Consider the following 23,856-nt stretch of genomic DNA (forward strand, 5'->3'; position numbering starts at 1 on the left):
GAATTTCCCAACCCTGATAGGCACATTTTCAAGAATGCCTTCTGGATACTTAATTGAATGGCCAGCCAATGAAAGATACATGTTTGTGGGCTTCAACTCTCCCATATTCAACTTCTCATATATTAAAAGAGGCCTTAGGCTGACGCTAGCTCTAAGGTCAAATAAGGCATTTGCCACACAATTATCACCTATATGATAAGGAATGGAAAACACACCCGGATCTTTGAGTTTGGGAGGTAACTTCTTCTGAATTATAGCACTGCATTGCTCTCCCAAGTCGATGGTGTCATAATCTTCTAGCCTTCTCTTGTTGGTAAGAATCTCCTTAAAAAAATTGGCATAACTTGGCATTTGGGATAGTGCCTCAGTGAATGGCACATTGATATACAACTTTTTTAGCACTTCAAGGAATTTGCCATATTATTTGTCTAGTTTATGCTTGATGAATCTTTGAGGGTAGGGAAGGGTGGGCTTGTAAGGCTTAGGTGGGATGTATGGCTTTTCTCCCTCATCTTGCTCACTTTTGCTTTCTTCTTCTTTTTCATTTTTCTTGCTCTCAAGTGATTTTTCTTCTTTTGTGCTCTCTTTTTCTTCTTTCTTGTTTTCACTCTCTTGACCAACTTTCTTACCACTTCTCAAGGTCACAACCTTACATTGTTCATGAGGGTTTTGTGGTTGGCTAGGTAGTTTGCCATAGGATTTGCTTCCTAATGAGCTTGCTTGTTGAGCCAATTGAGTCTCCAACATACAGTTGTGGGCTTGTAATTGATCAATGGTTTGTCTCATGTGTTGCATTTCTTCCTCCAATTTGCTATTCATCTTGCTTTGTTCAGCAAAAAATTTCTCCATCATGCTTTCTAAGGTTGGCTTTGGTTCATGAGGTGGAAGGGGTTGTTGTGCTCTTGCTTGATATCCAGGTTGTGGCTACCTTGTGGGCTGAAATTGAGGCTGAAACTGAGGCCTATTCTACTGCATATACTGCTGGTTATGAGTATAATTTGAGCTTTAACCTTGTTGAGCAAAAGTTGCTTGTGGTCTCCATGTTGAGTTGTTCACATTAGAGTAAGAATTTCCCATAGGTTTCTGTTGATAACCTCCTGCATAAGCAGCTTGTTCTTGCAAATAATCATCACCATAAGAAGAGTAATTAACTCCACAACTTTGGGTTCCATCTATGTAGGCAACTTGTTGCATAGTTGTAGGAGTTGAGGTTGTTGCCTTTGTGCAAAAATCACTAAGAAGCTGAGTCAACTGATCAAATCTTGCATTCATGTAGCTAACTGAGTTAAGTTCATAAATCTCAGCCTTTTTTGGCTCAAGTGCTCTCGGATTTCCTCATAATTGGGTATTATGAGCAATCTTCTCTAATAAATCATAGCATTCTTCACTTGTCATTCTCATGAAATCTCCTCCTGCTTGTGAATCAATTGTGTTTCTTATGGCTGGAGTAACTCTGGTGTAGAAATTTTGAACAATCATCCATTTGGGTATTTCATGATGAGGACACTGCCTTTCAAGCTCCTTAAATCTCGTCCAAGATTCATACAAAGTTTCATCATCCCTTGGTTTAAAAGCTACCATCAAATTCCTCAAATGAGTGGTCTTCCCAGGTGGGAAAAACTGAGATAGAAAAGCCTGAGATAGCTGCTCCCAAGTAACTATAGTAGCTTGTGAAAGTGAGTTATACCACTCTAATGCTGAATCTCGAAGAGAGAATGGAAATAAGGTGAGCCGAATCACTTCATCTGAAACTCCAGGCTGCCTTTGTGTACCACATATCATAAAAAATTTCTTCAAATAAGAATGAGGATTTTCAAGTGGACTACCTCCAAATTGTGAATTTTGAACCTGTAACACCCCTAAGTTCGGTAGTGCGTCATTGCATTCGGTGACTGATCTTTGTCGGACAGCTAGGATGCCTAGAACCACACCTTGATATGAGAGAGGAGACATAAATAATGAAATACAAGAAAAGAAAATACAAGAAAAACAAAGGAAAAATCATAGCAAAGAAATGTAACCGAATAAGTGAGCCGGGAAACCTAGCGATGGGTGACCGCACCGGGAAGTCACGGCGTGGACCGTTGACTGGCCCTGGACTGCGGGAAACCCTGGAAAACATTTTTAGGACATAAATAGACCCTTATTGAAGTATAAATCTCATTAGAAAGATTAAAGAAAAATTAAATAATTAGTACAAAGAAAAGTGAGAAATCGAAAATGCATAAAACCCTGGTAATAAAAATCGGAATGCCACTGAACAGGGGCATTATGGTCATTTGACATCCCGAAGTGTCTTTTGACCTAAATGTCCATTAAAAATAAATAATATTACACTTAGAAAATGAAATGAAAAATTAATTTGGTGGTACATAAAGTAAATAGCCAAAAATAGAGTGAAAATGTGTAAATAACACATTTAAGCATTATTATATAATTAAATGAGTAAGTGGACCACTAAAGGATTAAATTAAACATAAAATGTGGCTGATGTAAGTCCACTAAACCCATCAGAATGTTCATCTTCCTCATTTCATAAACATTGCCGAATTGAAGAAAATGGGAACCACCATGGCCATTTTTCATGCAAGCTCATCTAACCACTCATTTCACTTCTAATCACTTGAGTTCCTTCATCAAAAATGGTCTACACATCACAAGGAAGATATTGATACCAAATTTGAGAAGTTTGGTGAAGGTTTAGCAAGTTACAATCAAAGGTAAGTTTACATTTTTGAGAATTCCTTTGTTAAACTTTATGTTCATGTAATGGGTGTTAGTTTGGTGAAGGAAATTTTAAAGTTTAAATAGTTATTGAGATAGCCATTTTTGGACAGCCATGGGGTCACGCATTTAATGATTTATTATGCATATAATTGATGAGAAATAATGTTGATCTTGGTGATTTAATATCCTAGTGAATTATTTCACATATATATGGTGATTTATGCACTTGGATGGGAATTGGTAAATTGTAGGGCACTTTGATGTTGAAGGACAATTTTCGGCAGCTTGGGAACACTTGAGTAAATGAATGTATTCATGGAAGTGTAGGCAGAATATTGACCTAGAAGGATTGATGGATATGTATGTAGATTGATATTGTAAAGTGTAGGTAAGATTTGTAATGGTTAGGTGTGTATGTAATGGTACTTAGAATTTGTAAATGTGAATTATATTTGGTGTGTTGAGGGTAATTGTAATCTGCCAAAAGTAATGTTAATGTAAAGTAGAATATGCTTTTGGTAATGTACCAAAACAGATTGGTAGGGAAGTGAACAAATTGCAAGGTAAATGTGTGTGATTGATGTGTGTTAAGCAAAGTAACCAAGGGCAGTGTACATTTTAGCTAATAAGTTTAAATGTGTAACCTCAATTGGTATGAGACCAATTGGAGGTGGAACTAGGCACAAAATGTGCCAACTTTCATTGAGAAAACATACCAAAATTCTGCTTGCAAGGTGACCTAAGAAAATGACCAATTCGGATTAGGTGCAATTAGGACCTGAAAAATGACCAATTGGGCAGTAGTGAGTGTTTAGGCCATAACTCACTCAAAACAGGTCCAATTGACCTGAAATTTTAACCATGAATAGTTAAGACCCATACCTACAAGTCTTATGAAGACACCAAAGCCCAGAAATGACCATAAGCAAGTCAAACAACTTGCACAAGTTCGGGTCCAAAAACTGGCCGAACCAGAGTTGACCAAATTGACCCAAAATTGACCTAATTTGATACCAATTGACCAGCAATAGTGTAATGACCATAACTTGGTCTACTTAACTCGGATTGACCTAAAATTTTGCACCGCGGTCCATAAGACCTAGATCTACAAGTTTGTAGTTTTGACCGAGACCCGAAAACTGAGGGAACTAGATTGTCCGGCTAGGTCAAACCAGTGTCCCGAAATCCAGCAATTTGCATTAAAATGCACTAAACAAGAAAATGACTTTGGTAAAACGTACCAAACCTAAAACCCTATCGAATGTGACATATTAACGACACTAAAACCTAATTTACCTAAAACGCAACGAGGGTCGGTATATTAGGTGATTAAGTGAATAATTGAGTTCAGTGCATTATTTACCAAACACCATCGATAGAGACAGTTTAATTTAGTACTGAAACACTTCAAATTGTGTTTCTCAGTTAACAAGGACTCAAAGAAAAGGGAAGGAAACACGAGTCGGACTGCAGGGACGATCATCAGAGGTTTGTGCACAACAGTTATTTCTTTTGAATTTTTCAATTGAAATAAATTATGACTATTTGTATATTATTGTTTTTGATTATGGAAATGTGTTTGAATGGATACTTATTGCTTGAAAAGCATTGTAAATGGTTTGAAACTGTGGAAAAATTGATTTAGTGTGATTTGTGAAAATTTGAAGTGAATTACGAATTGTGTTGCCATTTTGTGAATGAAATTATAACTTTGGAAATTTATTGGATTCTTACGGATCATTTGAATAAAATGTTTGGAATTGTTTTGACTCACAATTGGCATGACACGGATATTATGTTCCTCCTCCATTAATGGGGTGAGTGTGATTATTCCTCCCTCTTTGACTTATCAGTCTGGGGTGAGTATGATTATGTTCCTCCCTCTTTGACTTCCCAGTCTGAGGTGAGTATGGATGAGTACTCATTAGATAGCTAGCTTCCTCCCTCATTGATATCGAATATTGGGGTGAGTATGTCTTGTCGTAGTGTACAACACGGCATGTGTTAAAAGAAAATTGTGTCATGGCCTAAATTGTTTTATCGATTGGCAACATTGTATTATTCAGTTATTTGATCGAATTGTGTTATTGATTTACAAAACGATATTATTCAGTTATTTGATCGAATTGTGTTATTGATTTACAAAACGATGTTATTCAGTTATTTGATCAAATTGTGCATGAATTGACAATACGGTATTCTTAAACTATTTGACTAAATTGTGTTATTATGAATTTTGATAATTTGTGAATTGGAGTTTAAATTCCTTATGACATTCATTGTCTTGAATTTAACTATGGTTTTAAGTATCCACTATTGATATGATTTATGAATTGTGAATTAAAATTGTATTTGGTTAATGTTGTGCACCACTGAGACATTGTCTCAAATGATAGCTTTTATTGTCGCCGCAGTAGAGAGATGCAGGCAGCAGACTAGGCCGCTAATACATCCAAATGAGGGATTACCGTATAATGAGTATACCAATATTTTGCATTTTGTAATCAGAATGTATGACATCGTATGTACATTTTGTTTTTGGTTTTGAGCAGTTGTAAATTCAAATTGTACCTTGAAGTTGTAAATTTATTATGAGTTATTTGATTTATAAAAATTGTATTATATTTCCTTATCTCAGACTTTGAAAAATTTCTATGGAATTGAGTTGAGAAATGTGTTGTATTGAGAAAAATGTTGGAGTTGAGATTTGGAAAATAATTGAAGTGCTTTTACAGGTGTTTTTCAAGAACTGCTTTGTCCAAAATACAAATGGCACCTTGCCAAAATTTTTACAGATATTCCAAATAAATCAAATGAGTTAGTTGTTTCACTTGATTCACCAAAGTCTTTAACACCTGTAAATAGTGCTCACCACTTAAAAGAAGTAAGAAAAGTTTTTAAAATCCCTTGTAGTGTATTTAATGGGTTATCAAGGAGACGGAGTTGGTAATTCATCAGGTATACTACGGGATCATGTCATGCCTTACAGAGGGGTAGGGTGTGACATGTTTTAGTGGTATCAGAGCAAAGTTTTTAAATTCTGTTTTCACTTGTTACTTGAATATTCTTTTTCACAAGACAACCGCTCAATATCATTGTTTGATACATACGACATTACATTATAAATATGCACTAACGGAGGAAATCTCCTTGTATTATTGTACAGAGGTCTAAAATCCTCGAATTGACTATGGAAGAGGGTGATCGTTCAGTCGATCAATCGATAGAGGCTGAGGTGCAAGGGGATGCCCCATGCCTATATAATGTCAGTGGTTCAGTAGCACCAGCCCCTGCAGTACCGCAGTTCTCTGCTCAGTTCGCTCAGCAGACGGCTGCAATGTTCCAACAAATGGATGGTAATGTGCCTACTCAAGCCCCAATACTGCACTCTAGTGGTACAACCACGGTCTTACGCTAGACAATATGACAAATTGATGAAGTATGGGGCTCTGAGTTTAAGGACATAGATCCTCTAGAAGTGAACAATGGTTAGAGAGGATGGATAGGGTATTCAAGAAGCTGCATTGTACGTAAGAGCTCGATTTGAGTACTCGGTATCCTTACTACAGGAGATGCTTATGATCGGTGGAAAACCATTCCCCACACCGTAGAACTGCAGTTAACATGGAATGACTTCCTCGGGAATTCAGTAAATATGTCCCTGATGCTTATGTAGACCAGAAGCTGCAAGAGTTCCTAAGTCTGAAACAGGGGGGCCGATCAGTGGCTGAGTATGAAAGAGAATTTTTCCGCCTAAGCCATTATGCAGTAAGTCTACTTTCTACCAGTAGGGAGAGATGTAAGAGGTTTGAAACCGGCTTGAAGCTTAGTATCAGATTACAAGTGGTCGGATTCAAACATAACAACTTCTCTGAACTTATTTCTCAAGCACTAGAATTAGAAAGAATTGAATTTGAAGCGGCTCTTGAGAAAAAGAAATTAGAGAAGGCAGAAAAAGAGGGAAAGTCAGCAGAACAGAGTTCTAGTGGTCCTACTGGAAAGAGGAAAAACTTTGGGGGATACGACAGAGATAGTAAGAAGTCCAGTAGAGATAGATCTTTTGGACAGAAACCACCTCGATCCGATCAGCAAACTCAACAGAAACCCAGAAATGCGCTGTCAGATCGACTTTGTGAAACTTGTGGTAAACCACATAGTGGGGTATGCTATAGAGCCGTAGGAGCATGTTTTAACTGTGGAGAGACTGGCCATTTTGCTAGGGATTGTGTAAATCCAGGTCGTTCTGGATCATTTACTACACCAAAGGGATCAACCCAAGTTTCTACCCCAAAGAGTTCACCATCGCTAGTAGAGGCAAAGGTAGAGGTAGGGTAGTACACCTAGAAGTCGACCATCGTGAATCACCAAAACAGGTGATGCTTCAACTAGAGTATACGCTATATCTGACGTAAAAGAGACTGAGACTTTTGACATCATTCTGGTACTTTCTCGATTATAAACTAAGATATATATATGTATTGTTTGACACAGGTTTGCATACTTTTATGTTAGTGTTAGAACTACATGTTCTTGTTATTCCTTTCTGAGGAATAAATTTTTATTCATTTGTTATTAGTCCTTGAGATAATGATTTTGATAATAAGTGAAATTTCTTTTGAAAGAGTTTATCGGCGAAAAGTATTTTCTAACACACCATAAATTATAAAGCTAATTGGCGAGCTTACTTAATGTAAGGCAAGAGGACGTAAAAGTAAGATGCAGTAATGGAATTGCTCTAGATGAGGGCAAGGAGGTTACTGTTAGAAATTGCTAATGGATATTGTAATCGAATAAGATTCGAATATCGTTGAATTCAAAAGAATAAAAGATAACAAAGTTTGATCTATTGGGATTTATCGTAGTAACTATGCAATGTTCTTGATGTTTATCTTTGTAAGACAGATTCTGATCGACTTGAGATTATTGTGTAGAGCTACGTACTACCGATAGTACACCTAGACAAGAATAGTTGCCAACGGCATCTGTTTTGGTATAGTTATGCCATGACAGAATTTAATTGTTAGAAATAAGTTTGAAAATCCTACTTAGGGATCTAAAACTCAAAAGTTAAAATATCGAAAGGTTATAGTTCGATACAAAGGAAGTAAGTTATAGAATATTGTGAGATAAAAGAGTTATGAAAGTAGAGAATTGAACAGTTGATTCATGTGTAACAAAGAAATATTACAAATGTGAGGAAGACTATGGACTAGAATGGTCAGAGGACCAATGACTGATGAATGATTCTAACATGACCTCAAGGGTCATTCAAGGAGCAACGTGAACCAAAATATTAGACAGCATAATAGTAAGAGGAGATTGGTGTTATCCAAACAAATTAAACATTGTATTAGATTGTTAAAAGTCTTACGATCATATAGAAAGGAGAAATAAACGTATGACTATTGTAAGATGGCTACTGGGTAAAAATTTCGTGGACGAAATTTATTTAAGGGGGGGAGAATTGTAACACCCCTAAGTTCGGTAGTGCGTTCATTGTTCGGTGACCGATCTTTGTCAGGACAACTAGGATGCCTAGAACCACACCTTGATATGAGAGAGGAGACATAAATAATGAAATACAAGAAAAGAAAATACAAGAAAAACAAAGGAAAAATCATAGCAAAGAAATGTAACCGAATAAGTGAGCCGGGAAACCTAGCGATGGGTGACCGCACCGGGAAGTCACGGCGTGGACCGTTGACTGGCCCTGGACTGCGGGGAACCCTGGAAAACATTTTTAGGACATAAATAGACCCTTATTGAAGTATAAATCTCATTAGAAAGATTAAAGAAAAATTAAATAATTAGTACAAAGAAAAGTGAGAAATCGAAAAACAGACAAAACCCGGTAATACCGAAAAATCGGGAATGCCACCTGAACAGGGGCATTATGGTCATTTGACATCCCGAAGTGTCTTTTGACCTAAATTTCCATTAAAAATAAATAATATTACACTTAGAAAATGAAATGAAAAATTAATTTGGTGGTACATAAAGTAAATAGCCAAAAATAGAGTGAAAAATGTGTAAATAACACATTTAAGCATTATTATATAATTAAATGAGTAAGTGGACCACTAAAGGATTAAATTAAACATAAAATGTGGCTGATGTAAGTCCACTAAACCCATCAGAATGTTCATCTTCCTCATTTCATAAACATTGCCGAATTGAAGAAAATGGGAACCACCATGGCCATTTTTCATGCAAGCTCATCTAACCACTCATTTCACTTCTAATCACTTGAGTTCCTTCATCAAAAATGGTCTACACATCACAAGGAAGATATTGATACCAAATTTGAGAAGTTTGGTGAAGGTTTAGCAAGTTACAATCAAAGGTAAGTTTACATTTTTGAGAATTCCTTTGTTAAACTTTATGTTCATGTAATGGGTGTTAGTTTGGTGAAGGAAATTTTAAAGTTTAAATAGTTATTGAGATAGCCATTTTTGGACAGCCATGGGGTCACGCATTTAATGATTTATTATGCATATAATTGATGAGAAATAATGTTGATCTTGGTGATTTAATATCCTAGTGAATTATTTCACATATATATGGTGATTTATGCACTTGGATGGGAATTGGTAAATTGTAGGGCACTTTGATGTTGAAGGACAATTTTAGCAAGCTTGGGAACACTTGAGTAAATGAATGTATTCATGGAAGTGTAGGCAGAATATTGACCTAGAAGGATTGATGGATATGTATGTAGATTGATATTGTAAAGTGTATGTAAGATTTGTAATGGTTAGGTGTGTATGTAATGGTACTTAGAATTTGTAAATGTGAATTATATTTGGTGTGTTGAGGGTAATTGTAATCTGCCAAAAGTAATGTTAATGTAAAGTAGAATATGCTTTTGGTAATGTACCAAAACAGATTGGTAGGGAAGTGAACAAATTGCAAGGTAAATGTGTGTGATTGATGTGTGTTAAGCAAAGTAACCAAGGGCAGTGTACATTTTAGCTAATAAGTTTAAATGTGTAACCTCAATTGGTATGAGACCAATTGGAGGTGGAACTAGGCACAAAATGTGCCAACTTTCATTGAGAAAACATACCAAAATTCTGCTTGCAAGGTGACCTAAGAAAATGACCAATTCGGATTAGGTGCAATTAGGACCTGAAAAATGACCAATTGGGCAGCAGTGAGTGTTTAGGCCATAACTCACTCAAAACAGGTCCAATTGACCTGAAATTTTAACCATGAATAGTTAAGACCCATACCTACAAGTCTTATGAAGACACCAAAGCCCAGAAATGACCATAAGCAAGTCAAACAACTTGCACAAGTTCGGGTCCAAAAACTGTCCGAACCAGAGTTGACCAAATTGACCCAAAATTGACCTAATTTGATACCAATTGACCAGCAATAGTGTAATGACCATAACTTGGTCTACTTAACTCGGATTGACCTAAAATTTTTCACCGCGGTCCATAAGACCTAGATCTACAAGTTTGTAGTTTTGACCGAGACCCGAAAACTGAGGGAACTAGATTGTCCGGCTAGGTCAAACCAATGTCCCGAAATCCAGCAATTTGCATTAAAATGCACTAAACAAGAAAATGACTTTGGTAAAACGTACCAAACCTAAAACCCTATCGAATGTGACATATTAACGACACTAAAACCTAATTTACCTAAAATGCAATGAGGGTCGGTATATTAGGTGATTAAGTGAATAATTGAGTTCAGTGCATTATTTACCAAACACCATCGATAGAGACAGTTTAATTTAATCTTGAAACACTTCAAATTGTGTTTCTCGATTAACAAGGACTCAGAAAAGGGAATGAAACACGAGTCGGACGTGGGCGATCATCGAGGTTTGTGCACTGTGATTATTTCATTTGAATTTTTCAATTGAAATAAATTATGACTATTTGTATATTATTGTTTTCGATTATGGAAATGTGTTTGAATGGATACTTATTGCTTGAAAAGCATTGTAAATGGTTTGAAACTGTGGAAAAATTGATTTAGTGTGATTTGTGAAAATTTGAAGTGAATTACGAATTGTGTTGCCATTTTGTGAATGAAATTATAACTTTGGAAATTTATTGGATTCTTACGGATCATTTGAATAAAATGTTTGGAATTGTTTTGACTCACAATTGGCATGACACGGATATTATGTTCCTCCCCCATTAATGGGGTGAGTGTGATTATTCCTCCCTCTTTGACTTATCGATGCAGGGTGAGTATGATTATGTTCCTCCCTCTTTGACTTCCAGATGCGAGGTGAGTATGGATGAGTACTCATTAGATAGCTAGCGTCCTCCCTCATTGATTTCGATTATTGGGGTGAGTATGTCTTGTCGTGGTGTACAACACGGCATGTGTTAAAAGAAAATTGTGTCATGGCCTAAATTGTTTTATCGATTGGCAACATTGTATTATTCAGTTATTTGATCGAATTGTGTTATTGATTTACAAAACGATATTATTGATTATTTGATAGAATTGTGTTATTGATTTACAAAACGATGTTATTCAGTTATTTGATCAAATTGTGCATGAATTGACAATACGGTATTCTTAAACTATTTGACTAAATTGTGTTATTATGAATTTTGATAATTTGTGAATTGGAGTTTAAATTCCTTATGACATTCATTGTCTTGAATTTAACTATGGTTTTAAGTATCCACTATTGATATGATTTATGAATTGTGAATTAAAATTGTATTTGGTTAATGTTGTGCACCACCGAGACATTGTCTCGTGATAGCTTTATTCTTTGTCGGAGGTAGAGAGACAGAGCGGCAGACTAGATTTGCTAATACATCCAATGAGGGATTACAGTATAATGAGTATACCAATATTTTGCATTTTGTATTGTAATGTATGACACTGTATGTACATTTTGTTTTTGGTTTTGGCGATTGTAAATTAAAATTGTACCTTGAAGTTTTAAATTTATTATGAGTTATTTGACTTATAAAAATTGTATTATATTTCCTTATCTCAGACTTTGAAAAATTTCTATGGAATTGAGTTGAGAAATGTGTTGTATTGAGAAAAATGTTGGAGTTGAGATTTGGAAAATAATTGAAGTGCTTTTCTGAGGTTTTTCAAGAACTGTTTTGTCCAAAATACAAATGGCACCTTGCCAAAATTTTTACAGATATTCCAAATAAATCAAATGAGTTAGTTGTTTCACTTCAGTTCACCAAAGTCTTTAACACCTGTAAATAGTGCTCACCACTGTAAAAGAAGTAAGAAAAGTTTTTAAAATCCCTTGTAGTGTATTTAATGGGTTATCACTAGACGGAGTTGGTAATTCATCAGGTATACTACGGGATCATGTCATGCCTTACAGAGGGGTAGGGTGTGACAGAACCATTTGAATGAGACCAGTCTTTAACTCAAATTGATTAGCTCCAATGATAGGTCTATTATCTCTCACATTTGCACATCTAGGAAAAGCATAATCTAACATGGATCTTCTCCGAGGATCATTTTGATTAACAACTTCATTCTGCCTATTTTGCTCATTTTCTCCATTATCTCCACCAATAGCTCTATTTTGATTCTCCATATTTTCAATTTTCTCCTCTTGGTCAAACCTTTGTTGTTCTTCTTTTTCTGCTTCCTTTCTCCTCTTAAATTCCTTTTTATTGGCTCGACAGAATTTTTCAATTTCAGGGTTGAACAACAATTGAGTATCACTTGTGCTTTTTGATCGACTCATAAATAAGAAAAGTACATGAAAAAAACAAGGAACAACATTGAAAATAAAAGAAAATAAAAATTCTAATCAGCTTAAAACAATTAAAATTCAACTTAAAAACAAACAATTCCCCGGCAACGGCGCTAAAAACTTAATGTTAACTGTGAAATAGCTTCCGCAAGTGCACGGGTCACAGTAGTATAGTTTTAAAAATAATATCGTTTTCACAGGGAATTGTGCTTACATTGGAAATAAAAGGATAAGCTAATTAGAATGCTAAAATTTAAAGATATTGGTAATGAAATTTAAAATTAAAATTGGTATTTGAGGAATTTTAGTAAAATTAAACAATTAATTAAACTAATTAAACTAGATGACTAAAATTCAAATTGAAATCACTAATCATAAATTTGGGAGGAATTAAATCTAACCTCAATAAAAATTAAAGTGATTCTAGAGATAAGGTTTTCAATATTATTTGCTTGTGGTTTATCCCCAATTTAGCTAAACACATGAGAATTGCAATTTTGAGGGAAATCAATTCTTAGTTCTTTGAAACCTTTTTCAAGCATTTCAATGTTGGTACTCATCAAATCAAACCCTGTTTTCACGATATTTCAAACCTAACAAAAACCTAATTAAAGCTCTAATTGATTTTTGAAAGTCCCCTTAATCCTCTTAGCTTATCTCTAACACCAAGAAAACTAAGTTTATTGCAAGATTATCTATCCCAAACATTCACTTTTCAGTCCATCTGTCAAGGATTAAAACTTAACTTAATGAGGGCCCATTCATCAAGCAAGGCAACAAGCTCACAAGCAATAAATCAAAATGCAGCAAATCTCATTTAAATGACTAAATCAGTTCAAAAATCACAATACAAAGCAATATTTACAAGTCCATCTTTAGAATCTCGAAGATCTACTCACAAATCATGGTTTCAAGACAAACCCAAGTATAGAAATGAAGAAATAATGAAAATCTAAGCTAAGGAACAGAAAAACTTAGTAAAATAATGAAGAATCTGTTGCTGGAGTGTTGCAGAAAATGTCCTCTGTTGCTGCTACAAAACTATTTCACGTGCTCCTCTTCCTTCGTCTCTCCTTGTAAAATCTCCTTGTTTTTCTCCTTATGGAAAGAAAGAGAAAAAGAAGTTTTTATATGGTTCAGAGGTTTGCCCTAGAATGGGTAAAAAGGCAAAAGATTCTGGAGAAAGTGATGTATTAAATTAGAGGGACGAAAGTGCCACGTCAGCCATTTTCATTAAAATGACACAAGTTGAATCAGTTGTATTGCGCTTTGTGTCGCAAGTTGTGTAACCTTCTGCTCGAGAAAAACTTCATATCTAACAACGACACAAGCTGTGTCATAGGTTGTGCAACTTTTGGTTTCTTTAACTTAACTTCGAAATTTTACAATTCAACTCTAATTTTCTTCCAAATGGTTGTTCTGATCAAAATACACCAAAATTCTCTAAATTTAACCTACAAAACAAATAAATTCCAAAAAATTAAACTAAGAAGTGTAAAAAGACAAAATTGACTAAATATATGCTAATATCTATAGTAATAGCTATGAACAAGGGTAAATTATGTGCAAAAATTATACCTAAATAATAATATAAAATGCGTGCATCATTAACAAACGATGACTTTCCGTCTTCTTTCTGTCAAAAGGTGCTGATGTGAAACAAAAAACTACTAATGTGGAAGAGAAAACTATTAACGTGGAATTAAAAAAAAAAAGGTGAAACTTACAAAAAAAAAGTATCATGTGATTTGGCTCATTTTCACTTTAGAGTCTGTGATTTATTTTGTGACAAAGTGGTACCATGAGGTTTTGCACCATTAACAAACCAAGTGAATTATTTACCTCTCGAGAATAATAAGAATCTGAGGTCCTTTACTTTTGGAATACTATGAAAAAGTTTTTGCATATTTCTTAAAAAAAAAAAACTTAAATTTGCTGATTCTAATATTTTTTTATGGCCAAATCTCTGGGCTAAAAAAAGAAAAAATCTAACATGGTCTCCAGAAAATGCTAAGGAGTTTGGAGGATAGTTTCAGCCACGAACTCCTCATGGTAGTGCTAATGGAAGTTGTGTTAAAGTGAAAAAGGGCATTAGCCACCTCATGGAAGGGAGGAACAGGTGGTTAGCCAACCAATAATCTAGCTGCTCTAACCACAATTATTGTTCCTACCCAAATTCTCATTACTACTAATTAATACAGTAACTCATTAGGAGTTTACATTACATCAACGGCCCTTGATAGTGTGCAAACTTCAGGTTCAGAAATTTGTTAATAGTGATTCTGAAAGTTAGGGTCTTCATACAAAACTCCACATCAGCATACATTCACTTTTGGAATCACCATGGTCAAAATGAATAAAACTTCTTTTTTGCATAAAATATCTTGGCGGTGTTATTTCTCCTTTTTTATTTTTTATTTATTTTTTATTATTAAAAATAATTTAAAATATTATTTTTTAATGCCACATCATTGAAACTTAGTAGCATCAAACAAAATGCTGTGACTTGCTAACAGAGCGTAATCATAGGGTGTACCACTTTGTTGCAAAGTAAAACTTATACCTAAAGTGAAAAATAAGTAAAACCACATAGTATTTTTTTTATATAATTTTTCCATTATTTTATATTCCACATCAGTAGCTTTGTATTCTATGTAAGTAGCTAGCTCTTCCACATCAACGTCTTTTGACAGAGAGAAGATGGAAAGTCATTATTTGCTAATGTTGTCAAACCTTAGGGTATCAGTTTGTTACAAAGTAAACTACAAACCTTGAAATGAAAAACGGGAGAAACCACATGATACTTTTTTTTTATATATATATAATTTCCCCAATTTCTTTTGATTATTTTTATCTCATTAATTTCCATTATGGAGTTGTTTCATGGAATTGCATGGCAAGTTATTCTATAATAAAATATGAAAGTGACCCAATATAATTAATTTATTTAATCTAATAAGTAAAATGTAAAATATTATTTTCATTAATTAAAATTTAATTATGCTAAAAATATTATGATAATATTTTTCCAATTTTAAAGGGTAAATAATGGAGAGGTTCAAAGTTTCAGTCTTTATTTAAAACTATCTTGGAGAGGTTCAAATTTTCAGTCCTTATTTAAAATTATCTCCCGTCGTATATTCTACTAATTATGACATTAAATAAAAAAATTATACTTAAAACACTATAATTATTTCTTTTAAATATATCATATTAATTTTAAAAGTATTCTTTTAAAAACAACTATAAAAATTAATTTTGATATATAAAAAATTTTTAAAAATAAAAAATGAAAAAGACATTCCAGGTGCAAATTACAGAATAACTTGTTATGCAGTTGCATGAAACATCCCCATAATGGAAATTAATAAGATAAAAATAAACAAAATAAAATTACATCCACATACTTTTTAAAAGTTCTTTTCATTTAAAGACAGACAAGAAAACTATGACCTTTTTATATCTCTCACTCTAAATTTTATTTTCATCTAGATTTCTTTACACTATTTTCATTCATACATATATCCTCTGCCAGATGCTACACATAATAGCATCCAGTAAGAGACGATATCATTATCAGTGTCTAGCTGCTTTTTGCAGCCGTTTGTCAGCTTTTTCCTAGTTCTGTATCTCTCCTCCACATTCGGTAAAATCAACCTTACCTGATAAATTCTTTGTATTCACCCCTAATTAGTGTTTAAATTTTTCAGTTACATCTATTTGGAAATGGACTTAACTAGATGTACAAAATTACGCGTACAAAAAAGAACAAATGGGTTTAATTCGGTTAATTTCAAGCACTTTTTGGATGTGCAACGTTTTTTTAGCCCTTTATGAAATTTTTAGATTTGAATTTCAAAATTTACTTCTCTATCTTTTATTATTGGCCATGCAATTAATTACCACCAACTCTTTAATCTATCATGTTCCACCAATTATTCAACTAATAAGATACCATCCCATCATTTATTTGACCTATCAAAGCCCACCATTCTTTTAACCTATCAGAGTCTACCATTACTCTAACTAATAATGACACATCTCAACCTCTAATTTGATAACCTATTCTCAAGCAGGGGATTCCAAAGCCCATCTGAAACATCTTATTCATGTATCCATTTCCGAAACTTTTTTTTTGAATTAAATTTATATTTTCCATCTCATGCACCCTTCAAGTTCTACAATAATGGAAGACAATTTGATTTTCACAAGAGGAAAGAAAAAATGAAAATATTATGTTGTGTCTAAAATCAAACCGAATAATCCAAATAATTCAAAAATAAAAATTGAACCGAATCAAATTTTCTACAAAAAATGAACTAAATTTCCAAATTAAATCGGTACAGTCAATTATTTTATTCTGAACCGAATAATGATTTATTAATTATGATGGGGGAGGTCCTATAGAAAAATAGCTCGATGCCAAGATAACAAAAAGCTTAACACCCCTCATTCTTATTACTTTTTCAAAGAGAGAGGCACTTCACATCTTCTTAACCTGAAATGGCTAGGGAGAGGAAAGGTTCCTTTTTTAGGATACTCCAAGAACAAATCCAGTGGAGACAGAGTGTGGCCTATCTTGATCATAGTTGCTTTATTTATGATATAATTGACTAATAGTTACTTGATTAATTGATTTAATTATTAATAGTTACTTGATTAATTTATCTAATTGATTATGATCTAATTTATCATGGTTACTTGATTTATGATATAATTGATTAAGTGGTCCGATTGTCATAAAAGGGAGGAAAAAAAGGAAAAATGTTATATTATCTCCAAAACCAAACCAAATAAACAAAAAAAATTCAAAAATAAAAACTAAACCGAATTGAATTTCTAAAAAAACTAAATTGAATTTTTGAATTAATTTGATTCGATTAGCCAATTATTTTAGTTTGAATCATATAATGCTCACCGCTATTTAATTGATTAATTAATTATGATGTAATTGATCATAGTTACTTGATTTATGATCTAATTGATTTTGATCTACTTGATTAATTGATAAAATACCTTATAATACTTCATTATGATCTAATTGTTAATAGTTATTTGATTAATTAATGTAATTGATTATGATATAACTTATTGTGGTTACTTAATTTATGATCTAATTGATTATGATCTACTAGATTAATTGTTAAAATATCTTATATTACTTAATTATAATGTAATTGGTCATAATTAATTGATTTTATGATCTAATTGTTTATAGTTACTTTATTTATGATCTAATTGATTAGGTGATCCGATTTTCCCAAGAGGGAAAAAAAAGGAAAATATTGTGTTAACTCCAAAACTGAACTAAAAAAATAAAAAAATTCATAAATAAAAATTGAACCGAATTGAATTTCCACAAAAACTGAATTGAATTTTTGAATTGATTCGATTCGGTCAATTATTTTGATTTAAATTGAATAATGCTCACCCTTATCTAATTAATTATGATGTAATGGATTATAGTTACTTGACTATAATCTAATTGATTACAATCTACTTGATTAATTGATAAAATACATTATAGTACTTGATGATGATGTAATGTTTTTTTAGACTTGATTTGATAATGATGTAATTCATTATAGTTACTTGATTTATAATATAATTGATTATGATATAGTTTATTAATTGATAAATATTCGATAATACTTGATTATGATATAATTGATTATAGTTACTTCATTTATGATCTAATTAATTATGATATCCTTGATTAATTTATAGAATAGCCTATAATAATTGATTATAATGTAATTGATCATAGTTACTTAATTTATGATCTCATTGACTATGATTTACTTGATTAATTGATAAAATATCCGATTGTACTTGATTATGTGTGACACCCCTTACCCGACTACAATGTAGCTGAGCAAGTTATGCCACTCAGTGTGCCGAGCACTCTATTTTATCTTAATTCATTTTTATTCTTCCTTTTGAATATAACTTGTGAAATATAATTTATTTAAGCCATTTATCGAAATTATAATTTATTTGAGGTTCCGAGAATTTTATAGAAAATCTGGCAAAGTACCAGCTAAAAATGGAGAAAACAGTTCTTCGGAACCTGTGAAAAACACTTCCTATGATCATATTCAATCATCTCATCACTCTCAAACTTCAATATCAAAATCTCAACATTTTTCACCATGCATTTCTCAATCATTCATCTCATGTGATATCATGTATAAATCACAGATAAACATTCACTTTTACATTCATTAATACGATTTTTCATTATTTACATGAACCTCAAAATACATTCCATAAGTTCAAATACATATGAGAAAATAGAAATTAGTTACAAAATGTCAAAATGAAACCTAGTGTCCTACCAATGCACTGTGGATGGTGAGGTGACACGGACACTATGCAGAACTGTGAACTGCCTTACCGAATATGTGGTCTACTGGGCCCTCTGTCCAAATCTTCAGTACCTACGCGTTGCAAAAGCGACGCGCTAAGCATAAAGCTTAGTGGTGCCAATAATACAAGAAAATATAATATGCAAATAAAAAATAATAATTTCCTTGCTATTGTGTTCATAAGAAATGAATAATTACTAACTTATTGTTTAGTCGAGGGCTAATCATGTTTTATGATATTAACTTCTTTATGCATTTCGTTAATTATTTTCTTCATGATCTTGAGCTTCTTTGTATTTTTGTAATCATTCCTGATTCTTAATTTTCGTATTTTCTTTAATAATCAATTCAATCACAGTTATACTTTTCCATGCCCAAGTAACCTATCTTTGGGCGATCGGATGGATAACGGGTCGTTGGCACCGACACCGCGGTGCCTCGGGCCGTCATACCATGGGGACGCAGCGTCAACCATGTATGCGATCGGTATGGCTAAAAAGCCATGATATCACATAATCAGGCATAAAAGCCATGCATACGGGCATAAAAGCTATGAATACGGGCATAAAGCCATGAATACAGGCATAAAGCCTTTCGCAGTACTGCTAAAACAATACCCTATTGGCATGCCAAACTATCCAAACCAATCTTGTTAGGTATACTAGGGCATTTGATACTTTAAAATTCTTCAATCTTTGAATTTCAACTTTTGGTGTCACTATTCATTCCATTGGTCAACAAGAAAGTTGACTTTTGCATAGAAAGTAGGTACATTGACTTTGGCACATCAAACATACCACATTTTTCATTTAAAACTTGTTGGAAGTGATCACCATTACCATTTCTAGGCTTAAACCAAGGGAAACAAAATTTTCAGTTTTTGAAGCTTAATTTTACTATTCCATTAAGCACTGTTATAGTGGGAATTTGAGGAAATGGTAAACATGAAAGTTGTTCCTTATTTTGTCTAGTTAAATTTCTTTTTTTGAATCACTCCATTTGGAGTTTTGTAGCTCAAGTTATGGCCAAAATAAGTTTATTGTTCACGTGCCTTTATTCATCTTTGAGATTTTGGGTCTGGCAGATTTTTGGTCCAACTTTGGTCAGTAATTTGACCAAGTTAAGTTCATAATTTGGTCTAACTTTCTTCATATGAAATGTTCTACCATGCCTTAGGTTTCCATCGGTTCAAGAATCGCCTAAATCCGATTTTTCTAGAGAGAGTTATAGCCATCCAAACATTACTGTTCAAATGTAAATCTGCAGAGTTGCAGGTTTGATAACTCAACTTTGTTCAATAATTTGAATGGGTTAATGGCATAATTTGGGGTAGGTTTCTTCATGAAAGTTGTTTTTCTATATCATATCTTGTTACTGTAAAAATTTCAGGTCAATTGACCATATCTACAGTGAGTTATGGCCAAATGAACAGTTACTGTTTATTTGGTCATTTCTGCAGGTGCTGTTGCAGGGTATCCGGATTTGGGCCAACTTTTGGTCCTCTTGCTTTGGTCTTTTGGGCATGGTTTCTTCAGCAAAAATGTGCCATTATAAGCCTAGTTTCATTTCCAATTGGCCAAACACCAATTGGACCTACACAACCAAAGTTATGGCTGTCTAAGTGGACTGAAATCTCAGCCATCATGCTGCTGTCTTTAGGCAGCCTACCATTCCACTTTGCCATGCCATTTTTCAGTCCAATTTATGGTCAACATACCTCAAATGGTCACTAATTGACCATTAGAATGTTCTTTAACCAATTCATAAGCCAAGTCAAATTTTCATTCCTAAACCCTAGCTAACTTTCAAAGTTTTCACAATTTCCCTAATTTACTCTTTCATTCTCTCTATATATATATGTATACACTTTAAACATAATCTCCAATTCACTCTAAGTCCATTAATACAATCAAACTCATTCCTTCCTAGGGCTGCCGAAAATTCATGTACACATACACATGGGTTTGGTTCATTTATTTCACAATTTCTTACCTATTACACATCTCTAACATGGAATTAATGAGTTTTAAATACATATGTGCACTAACCTTTAAGTGGTAGAATTTCTCCAAGCTTAACTTCACTTTCCTTGTACTCTCTTGGCTGCCAAACACTTCCTCTAGGTCCAAGGATTCATTTTAGTGTTGGGGTCTTGAGGAAATATGGTGAGGAAGCATGAGAAATGAAGCTTTTGTTTGAAAATCAATGGAGGGAGAAGAGGGAGAGATTCACGTCTTGAGGAAGAAGAAGAAGAAGAGCAGCTGGTTTTTAATTCCTTTGGCCTTCATTTTGTCTCTTTTATTAGTTAGTCACTTGGTTGTTTGAATGCAATTGGTTATAGTTCTTAATGACATCATCAAGATGTCATAAATGAGCATTTCTTTGATTTTTCTTTTCTTTTCATCACTACTCAATTTCAATTTAATTTTTAGTAATATTTATTCATATTTTAGATCATAATAATTATTTACTCAACTGGACAAGTCGGCCAAAAATCACCTCTGAAGGCGAAATGACCAAAATGCCCTCCGTTTGGCTTAACGGGTCAAAATTGTCTGTACCGATTGAAAAATTTTTCTAAATATTTTCTTGGCATTCTAATGCCATAGGAACCTCAATGACCCTTCTCTGGAGTCCCAAAAATTATTTTATGAATTTTTCCCCGGGTCTAGGGCTCCTCGTTGCGAGAACCGCAACTTCCCTCTGGTTACCCATCGCTTGGGCACCGGCTCATTTGACTTAGTTGTATTTTATTTCTAAAATTTTTACTAAATTTTTCTTGTTAATATTTGAGTTAATTATGGTTTCTGACTTTAGTTTAAATATTTTTCCGGACGTTCTAGCTGTCCGGACCGACACCGGTCACCGAAACAGTAGAATGTACGGAGTTGCTACCAGGAGGATGTTACATTATGATCTAATTAATTATAGTTACTTGATTTATAATCTACTTGATTAATTAATAAAATACTCAATAGTACTTGATTATGATCTAATTGGTCATTGTTACTTGATTTAAGATCTAATTGATTAATTGATCTAATTGTTAATAGTTACTTGATTAATTTATCCAATTGACTATGTTGTAATTGATCATACTTACTTAATTCATGATCTAATTTGATTAATAATTACTTTGTTAATTAATCTAATTATTAGTAGTTACTTGATTAATTGATCTAATTGATTATAATCTAATTGATCATTATTACTTAATTTATGATCTAATTGGTTCACTGGTTACTTGCTTGGTTCAGATGGGTCAACTTCAATTTGCTAAATAAAGGCATTGAAGCTTGAACTGAATCAGTTATTGGCTCGGTCCTCAATTAAATCGGTTCGGCCGATTTGATCTAGTTCGATCCTGACAACACTATATAAATCAATTGTGATTGGTTCAATTTTTGGTGTGATTAGACAGGATTGGTTGAGAGATTAATAAGAGCTATTGATTGGTAAAAAATTTGATGGGATGTAATTGGATAAGAGATTGACGAGAGCTAATTGATCAAAAAAGATGTCACACCCTACCCCTCTGTAAGGCATAACATGATCCCGTAGTATACCTAATGAATTACCAACTCCGTCTACTGATAACCCATTAAATACACTACAAGGGATTTTAAAAACTTTTCTTACTTCTTTTACAGTGGTGAGCACTATTTGCAGGTGTTAAAGACTTTGGTGAACTGAGTGAAATAACTAACTCATTTGGTTTATTTGGAATTTCTGTAAAAATTTTGGCAGAGTGCCATCTGTATTTTGGATAAAACAGTTCTTCAGAAAACCTGTAAAAAGACACTTCAATAATTTTCCAAATCTCAACTCCAATACATTTCTCAACACAACAATTTATCAACTCAATTCCATAGAAATTTTTCAAAGTCTGAGATAAGGAAATATAATACAATTTTCACAAGTCAAATAACTCAAAATTAATTTACAACTTCAAGGTACAATTTGAATTTACAACTGCTCAAAACCAAAAAACAAAATGTACATACAGTGTCATACATTACAGTACAAAATGCAAAATATTGGTATACTCATTATACCAGGTAATCCCTCGCTGGATGTATATGCAGCCTAGTCTGCTGCCCTGTCTGTCTCTCTACCTGCGACAGCAATAAAAAGCTATCGCTGAGACAATGTCTCAGTGGTGCACAACATTAACCAAATACAACTTTAAATCACAGTTCATAAATCATGTGAATAGTGGATACTTAAAACCATAGTCAAATTTAAGACAATAAAGGTCAATAAGAATTTAAACTCCATTTCTCAATATCACAATAGATTTTCATAAGTCAGGTCATGTTTGAATTCAAAAGACAATATATGTCAATGAGAGTTTAAATCCATTTCACAATCTCACAATACACATCAATAAATCACACACAGCTTAATCATGATCCATAGTTCAATTCGTCCCAAAAGTCGATGGCTAATGAGGTATTCAATTCGTCCCAAAAGCCGATGGCTAATGAGGTATTCAATTCGTCCCAAAAGTCGATGACTAATGAGGAATAACATAGCTAGCTAGCAAAAATATGAGTACTCATCCAATTCGTCCTCAACAGGCACACACCTCAACACTTCAGCCAGAGAGGGAATTCAATTCGTCCCACTAGACAAGCTAATGAGGAATACAATCAATATACATGATAGCTGTGGTTTCAAACCATTTTCAATGCTTTTAAATCAATAAGTATCCATCAATGTCATTCAAACAATTTTTCACAGTTACAAACCATTCACAATATTTTTCAATCAATAAGTGTCCATCAAACACATTTTCACAATTTAAAACAATAATATACAAATAGTCAATATTTATTTCAATTGAAAATAATTCAAAAGAAACAGTTGTTGTGCACAAACCTCTGATATTTGTCTCCTGGTCTTGACTCAGTATTTATTTCCCTTTTCTTTGAGTCCTTGTTAACTGGGAAACACAATTTGAAGTGTTTCAGTGCTAAATTAATTTGCCTCTAACGATAATGTTCGATAAACAATTCACTGAATACCTTTATTTGCTTAATCACCTAATAT

The 23,856-nt window shown here is 33.4% G+C and overlaps 1 non-coding gene across 1 annotated transcript; it reads left to right on the top strand.

Moving 5' to 3' along the window:
* Positions 1 to 1,489: 1,489 nt before the first annotated feature.
* LOC131176394 (small nucleolar RNA R71) lies at positions 1,490 to 1,596 on the top strand. The gene has a single exon (XR_009146486.1). It is a non-coding gene; the product is annotated as a small nucleolar RNA R71 (small nucleolar RNA).
* The last annotated feature ends 22,260 nt before the right edge of the window (positions 1,597 to 23,856 follow it).

This window comes from Hevea brasiliensis, unplaced genomic scaffold (assembly GCF_030052815.1).
Source record: "Hevea brasiliensis isolate MT/VB/25A 57/8 unplaced genomic scaffold, ASM3005281v1 Scaf1, whole genome shotgun sequence".
NCBI lineage: Eukaryota > Viridiplantae > Streptophyta > Magnoliopsida > Malpighiales > Euphorbiaceae > Hevea > Hevea brasiliensis.